Source organism: Oryx dammah, unplaced genomic scaffold, assembly GCF_014754425.2.
Source record: "Oryx dammah isolate SB20612 unplaced genomic scaffold, SCBI_Odam_1.1 HiC_scaffold_3, whole genome shotgun sequence".
Taxonomy (NCBI): domain Eukaryota; kingdom Metazoa; phylum Chordata; class Mammalia; order Artiodactyla; family Bovidae; genus Oryx; species Oryx dammah.
Genome location: NW_024070187.1, coordinates 44,562,975 through 44,571,117, shown reverse-complemented (window position 1 = coordinate 44,571,117; position 8,143 = coordinate 44,562,975).

Genomic DNA, 8,143 nt, shown 5'->3' with positions numbered 1-8,143 from the left:
TAAACCTTAGAAATCATCCGTTCCAGTGATTTTTTTTTCTATGCAAACAGATAAAACAGATAAAAGCAGAATTGAATGATCTGATCCCCCAGCCTCCCATGCTCTTTCTACCTCCCAATCTCCCTTCCAGCCTTTATAACCTGCTTGGGGGTTCTGAGGGTGGGGATAGGGGTGCAGATTGGGAGGGAGCTCTGTGAAACCCCTGGGATTTCTGAGTTGCGGCCTGCAAAACTGAATCAGTCCTCATATTCAGAAAAAAAAGAAGAAAAATACATTTATTGAAGATTTCTATTATAAAAGGAATCTATGGCTGTTGTGGAAATTGTGACATATCCAAAAAAGGAAGGAAGTTACTGTCAGTGAATAGTCACTATAATGAGTTTGGGTGCATTTCACTCTAGTTGTTTTGTTTTCTCACACCCAGAGGTTTTTTGTTGGTTTTTAATTTTTGCCTGGGTCTGTGTGCCACCAGTGAAGACACCTTCCTCATGCATATGGAAGGGGGAGGCAGGACTGGGCCTGTGTTAGAGCTGCACAGACTTCCATCCATGCCGGGCTGATTCCACAGACCTGGCTCCATTCCATTTGGAATCACAATCATCCTTTTTGGTGACCTCACTGTTTACCATGGATGAGCATAAGCTGCAGACTCAGGGCCCTTGGGAGAGATTTTGGGAAAGCAGGTACTACACTTAGCCTCAAGTAAGCCCAGGGGTAAAGCCACCACATGGATGTCCAAGCTTTCAGCCACAAGTCAAGGGAGAGCATGCAGGCACACTCTAGTGGCAGACTGCAGACCACTGGAGGGCTTCATCATTTTTTGTTTTAGAGTTTGAGCAAGGACCTCTTACTCCCCCTGCCTTCTCCTCTCCCTCCTCCCTCTGCCCTGCTCCAGGACAGCTCTCCAGTCACCCTCCTCATTGACCTCACATCTCCCTCTACTGTCCCGTTTCTCTTTCTCACCTTTTGGTAAATTCCTTCAGTCATCCAGACCCTGTCTTTACTTCTTTCCTCCATCCCAGTCTCTCTGGAACCCATTCTAACCAGGTTTTGGGCCCCCATATGCCACCAAAAGAACTTTACCAAGGTCCCCATTGCTTTCCGTGTTGCTAATCTCATTTTCAGTGCTTAGTCACCTTACTCAGTCTTGTGATAGCATTTTTGAGGTACACGATCTCTCTCTCTGATTCAAATACTTTCACTGCTCAGCTTCTTAATGTTCCTCCTACATCACTCCTTCTTATGAGTTGCTTGTTGGAATTCTTTCCTAAACTTTATACCTCAAAGTGCCCCAGGGATCAGTCCTCAGTTCTCTTTCACTCAGCCCTTAGCTAAATGACCTTCAAACTTTTAACCATGACTCTCAGACAGTAAAGAATCTATCTGCAATGGGGGAGACCCAGATTCAATCCATGTGTTGGGACGATCCCCCGGAGAAGTGAATGGCTACCCACTCCAACGTTCTTGCCTAGAGAATCCCATGGACAGAGGAGCCTGGTAGGACACAGTCCATCAGGTTGCAAAGAGTCAGACATGACTGAGTGACTAACACTTAGACTTTCAATTTCACAGTAAGAAATACATTTTACATCCTGACCCAGTTTGTGCGTGTACACAAACACAACTGAAATAAAATATTTCACAAAACAATGACCACATACTATGTATAACACACTCTGAAATTTCTATTTTATTCACTTTTTAAAAATGCTGGTCAAGATTACCACTGGGGCATAGGTCATTAAATGCCTTTAAATGCCCTCTCTCTGCTGACAACTCCCAAATATTTATTTCCAGCCTGGAACTATCTGAGTTTCAGACATGAATTTCCAACTGCTTCTCAACAGTTCCTGTCATAGGCATATCCCACCAGACTTTCAAACTTGCCATGACCTAAATTCTACTCCTGACTCCCCCAGCCTTCCTGATCTTAGTAATGAGTTACTCAGTTGTTCACATTAAAAACTTTAGAGCATAACGTTAGAAAGACATAATACCTATCCTTACCAAATTATTTTTAGAAATTGAATAGGAAGGAAAGCTTACAAACTCATTCTATGAGGCCAGTATTACCCTGATAGCAAAATCAGACAAAGATGCCACCAAAAAAAAAAAAAAAGAAAGAAAATGGAATGCCAATATTCTGGATTAAAAAAAATAGATGGGACAACAAATCCTCAATAAAATATTACCAAACTGAATTCAATAATACTTTAAAAGGAGTATACACCATGATCACATGGACTTTATGCCAAGAGTGTAAGATGATTGAATATTCATAAATCAACATGATTCATCACAGTAACAAAATGAAAGATAAAAATCATATGACCATCTCAATAGATGCAGAAAAAACCTTTGACAAACTTCAACATCCACTGACAATAAAAATTCGCAACAAAATGAGTGCAGAGGGAACACACCTCAGCATACTAAAGGCCATTTATGACAAACCCACAGCTAATATCACACTCAATGGTAAAAAGTTGGGAGTTTTTCCTCTAAGAATAGGAATAAGACAAAGATGCCCATCTCACCACTTTCATGCAACATAGCACTGTAAGTCCTAGCTATAGCAATCATGGGAGAAAAATAAGTAAAAGACATTCAAATTGGAAGGGAAGAAGTAAAACTATCACTATTGGTAGATGATACTATAGAAAACTCTAAAGACTCTACCAAAAAACTCAGTAAAATTCAGTAAAATTGCAGGATACAAAATTAATATATATAGCTTGCTGTACACCTGAAACTAACACAATATTGTTCATCAATTATACACCAATATAGAATAAAAATAAAATAAAAATTAATATACAGAAATATGTTACATTTCTATACAGATAATAAACCATCAGAAAGATAAATGAAACACCACCATTTATAATTGCATCAAAAAAAAAAAAAGAATAAAATACCTAGGAATAAATTTAACCAAAGAGGTAAAAGATCTGTACTCTGAAAACTAAAAGACAACAATAAAAGAAATTGAAGACAACAAAAGTAAATGGAAAGATATTCCATACTCATGTTAAAATGCTTACATTACCCCCAAACTATCTAGAGACTCAAAGCAATCCCTATAAAAAATACCCATGACATTGTCTAGAAAACTAGATCAAATAATTCTAAAATAGAACTGTAAAAGACCCTAAATAGTCAAAGCAATCTTGAAAAAGAATAATAAAGCTGGAACCATTACATTTCCTGATTTCAAAGTATACTACAGAGCTATAGTAATCAAAATAGTATAGTACTGGCACAAAATAGACACATAGATGAATGGAGCAGGATGGAGAGCTCAGAAATAAACCTACACTTACATGGTCAATCTATATGGGCTCTCTATAGATTTATCCAGGGGTTCCTTTCATCGAGGGGTTTATTTTTGTGCAGAATCTACCTGCAGTGCAGGAGACCCAGCTTTGCTCCCTGGATCGGGAAGGTCCCCTGGAGAAGGGAATGGAAACCCACTCCAGTATTCTTGCCTGGAGAATCCCATGGACAGAGGAGACTGCTGGGCTACAGTCCTTGGGGGTCGCAAAGAGTCAGACTTAGCAACTAACACTTTCACCCGTGGTCAATCTATGACAAAGGAGACAAGAATATACAATGAGGAAAAAGTTTCTTTAATAAATGATGCTGGGAAAACTAGACAGCCACACACAAAGAATGAAATTAGACCACCTTCTTACACCATACACAAAAATAAATTTAAATGGACTAAAGACTTAAATACAAGACCTGAAACATAATACCTTTAGAAGACAACATAGTGAAGTGAAGTCGCTCAGTCGTGTCTGATTCTTTGCGACCCCGTGGACTGTAGCCCATCAAGCTCCACCATGGGATTCTCCAGGCAAGACTACCAGATCTCCCACATTGCAGGCAGACGCTTTAACCAGGGAAGTAGGAGGGGCTAATTCGAATTTGGAATCAAACTCCATTTCCACCAGAGATGTTCAGAGGACTCAAACAAACCTTGTGCGCACCAGGACCCCACAGAGACTGAGACAGAACTGTGTTTGAGTATCTCCTGTGGAGGTATTCCCTGGGCTTCCCTGGGCTTCCCTGGGCTTCCCTGGGCTTCCCTGGTGGCTCAGAGGTTAAAGCGTCTGCCTGCAATGCGGGAGACCCGGGTTCGATCCCTGGGTCGGGAAGATCCCCTGAAGAAGGAAATGGCAACCCACTCCAGTATTCTTGCCTGGGAAATCCCATGGACTCAGGAGCCTGGTCTGGTGGCCTACAGCCCAGAGGGTAGCAAAGAGTCGGACACGACTGAGCAACTTCACTTTCACTTTCACTTGTGGAGGTATAGGTCAGCAGTGGACTGCTGCAGAGACAGGGGCTCTGGGTGCAGCAGACTTGGGTATGGCATACGCCCTCTTGGAGGAGGTGCCATTAACCCCACCATAGAGCTGCCAGAACTTACACAGGACTGGGAAATAGACTCTTGGAGGGCACAAACAGAACCTTGTATGCACCAAGACCCAGGAGAAAGCAGCAGTGACCCCACAAGAGACTGACCCACACATGCCCGGGCATGTCCAGGAGTCTCCAGTGGAGACATAGGTCAGTGGTAGCCTGCTGCAGGGCTGGGGGCATTCTTGTAGCAGTGCATGCATGGGACCTTTTGAAGGAGGTCCCCATTATCTTCATTAACTCTACCATAGTTTGAAGTGAAGTCAAGTCTCAAAGAGTCGTGTCTGACTCTTTGCGGCCCCCATGGACTGTAGCCCACCAGGCTCCTCTGTCCACAGAGTTCTTCAGGCAAGACTACTGGAGTGGGTTGCCATTTCTTCCTCCAGGGGATATTCCCAAAATTTCTTTGAGCTGCTTTTTGGGGGAGCAGTGGGGTGGGGGAGGTGGCGGCAAGAGTACTGGAGTGGGTTGCCATTCCCTTCTTGAGGAGATCTTTCCCACCCAGGAATTGAACCTGGGTCTCTCGCATTAGTTTGGCCACAGGTAAATAGCAGGGAGGGTTCCACCCATCAACGGAAAATTGGATTAAAGATTTACTGAGTAAAGCCCTGCCCATCAGAACAAGACCCAGTTTCCCCCTCAGTCAGTCTCGCCCATCAGGAAACTGCCAGAAGCCTCTTATCCTTCTCCATCAGAGGGCAGACAGACTGAAAACCACAGTCACAGAAAAGTAACCAATCTGATCACCTGGACCACAGCCTTGTCTAACTCAATGGCACTATGAGCCATGCCGTGTAGGGCCACCCAAGATGGATGGGTCATGGTGGAGAGTACTGACAAAATGTGGTCCACTGGAGAAGGGAATGGCAAGCCACTTCAGTATTCCTGCCTTGAGACCCAATGAACAGTATGAAAAGGCAAACATAGGACACTGAAAGAGGAACTCCCCAGGTCAGTAGGCGCCCCATATGCTACTGGAGACCAGTGGAGAAATAACTCCAGAGAGAATGAAGAGGTGGAACTAAACCAAAAACAACACCCAGTTGTGGATGTGACTGGTGATAGAAGCAAAGTCTGATGCTGTAATGAATAATATTGCATAGGAACCTGGAATGTCAGGTAGGTCCATGAATCAAGGCAAATTGGAAGTGGTCAAACAGGAAATGGCAAGAGTGAATGTTGGCGTTTTAGGAATCAGTGAACTAAAATGCACTGGAATGGGTGAATTTAACTCAGATGACCATTATATCTATTACTGTGGGCAAGAATCCCTGAGAAGAAATGGAGTAACCATCATGGTCAACAAAAGAGTCTGAAATGCAGTACTTGGATGCAATCTCAAAAACGACAGAATGATCTTGTTTGTTGCCAAGATAAACCATTCAATATCACAATAATCCAAGTCTACGCCCCAATCAGTAATGCTGAAGAAGCTGGAGTTGAATGGTTCTGTGAAGCCCTACAAGACCTTCTAGAACTAACACCCCCAAAAGACATCCTTTTCATTTTAGGGGACTGGAATGCAAAAGTAGGAAGTCAAGAAACACCTGGAGTAAAAGGTAAATTTGGTCTTGGAGTAAAGAATGAAGCAGGGCAAAGGCTAATAGAATTTTGCCAAGAGAATGCACTGGTCATAGGAAACAACCTCTTCCACCAACACAAGAGAAGACTCTACACATGGACATCACCAGATGGTCAACACTGAAATCAGATTGATTATATTCTTTGCAGCCAACGATGGAGAAGCTCTATCCAGTCAGCAAAAACAAGACCAGAAACTGTGGCTCAGATCATGAGCTCCTTATTACCAAATTCAGACTTAAATTGAAGAGAGTAGGGAAAACCACTAAACCATTCAGGTATGACCTAAAACAAGGCCCTTACAATTATACAGTGGAAGTGAGAAATAGATTCAAGGGATTAGATCTGATAAACAGAGTGCCTGATGAACTATGGATGGAGGTTCATGACATTTTACAGGAGACAGGGATCAACACCATCCCCAAGAAAAAGAAAAGCAAAAAAGCAAAATGGCTGTGTGAGGAGGCCTTACAAATAGCTGTGAAAAGTAGAGAAGCAAAAAGCAAAGGAGAAAAGGAAAGATATACCCATTTGAATGCAGAGTTCCAAAGAATAGCAAGGAGAGATAAGAAAGCCTTCCTCAGTGATCAATCCAAAGAAATAGATGAAAACAATAGGATGGAAAAGACTAGAGATATCTTCAAGAAAATTAGAGATACCAAGGGAATATTTCATGCAAAGATGGGCTCAATAAAGGACAAAAATGGTATGGACCTAACAGAAGCAGAAGATATTAAGAAGAGGTGGCAAGAATGCACAGAACTGTACAAAAAAGATCTTCATGACCCAGATAATCATGATGGTGTGATCACTCACCTAGAGCCAGACATCCTGGAATGAATATGAAGTCAAGTGGGCCTTAGAAAGCATCACGACAAACAAAGCTAGTGGACGTGATGGAATTCCAGTTAGCTATTTCAAATCCTAAAAGCTGATGCAGTGAAAGTGCTGCACTCAATATGCCAGCAAATTTGGAAAACTCAGCAGTGGTCACAGGACTGGAAAAGGTCAGCTTTCATTCCAACCCAAAGAAAGGCAATGCCAAAGAATGCTCAGACTACCACACAATTGCACTCATCGCACACAGCAGTAAAGTAGTGCTCAAAATTCTCTAAGCCAGGCTTCAGCAATATGTGAACTGTGAAATTCCAGATGATCAAGCTGGTTTTAGAAAAGACAGAGGAATCAGAGACCAAATTGCCAACATCGGCTGGATTATCGGAAAAGCAAGAGAGTTCCAGAAAAACATCTATTTCTGCTTTATTGACTATGTCAGAGCCTTTGACTGTGTGGATCACCACAAACTGTGGAAAATTCTGAAAGAGATGGGAATACCAGACCACCTGACCTGCCTCTTGAGAAATCTGTATGCAGGTCAGGAAGCAACAGTTAGAACTGGACATGGAGCAACAGACTTGTTCCGAACTGGGAAAGGAGTACATCAAGGCTGTATATCATCACCCTGCTTATTTAACTTCTATGCAGAGTACATCATGAGAAATGCTGGGCTGAATGAAACACAAGCTAGAATCAAGATTGCAGGCAGAAATATCAACAACCTCAAATATGTAGATGACACCACCCTTATGGCAGAAAGCAAAGAAGAACTAAAGAGCCTCTTGATGAAAGTGAAAGAGGAGAGTGAAAAAGTTGGCTTAAAGCTCAACATTCAGAAAACTAAGCTCATGCATCTGGTCCTATCAGTTCATGGCAAACAGATGGGGAAACAGTGGAAATAGTGACAGACTTTATTTTCTTGGGCTCCAAAATCACTGCAGATGATGACTGCAGCCATGAAATTAAAAGATGCTTGCTCCTTGGAAGAAAAGTTATGACCAACCTAGAGAGCATTTAAAAAAGCAGAGACATTACTTTGCCAGCAAAGGTCCATCTAGTCAAGGCTATGGTTTTCCCAGTATTCATGTATGGATGTGAGAGTTGGACTATAAAGAAAGCTGACTGCCGAAGAAATGATACTTTTGAGCTGTGGTGTTGGAGAAGACTCTTGAGAGTCCCTTGGACTGCAAGAAGATCCAACCAGTCCATCCTAAAGGAAATCAGTCCTGAATATTCATTGGAAGGACTGATGCTGAAGCTGAAACTTCAATACTTTGGCCTCGTGATGTGAAGAACTGACTCA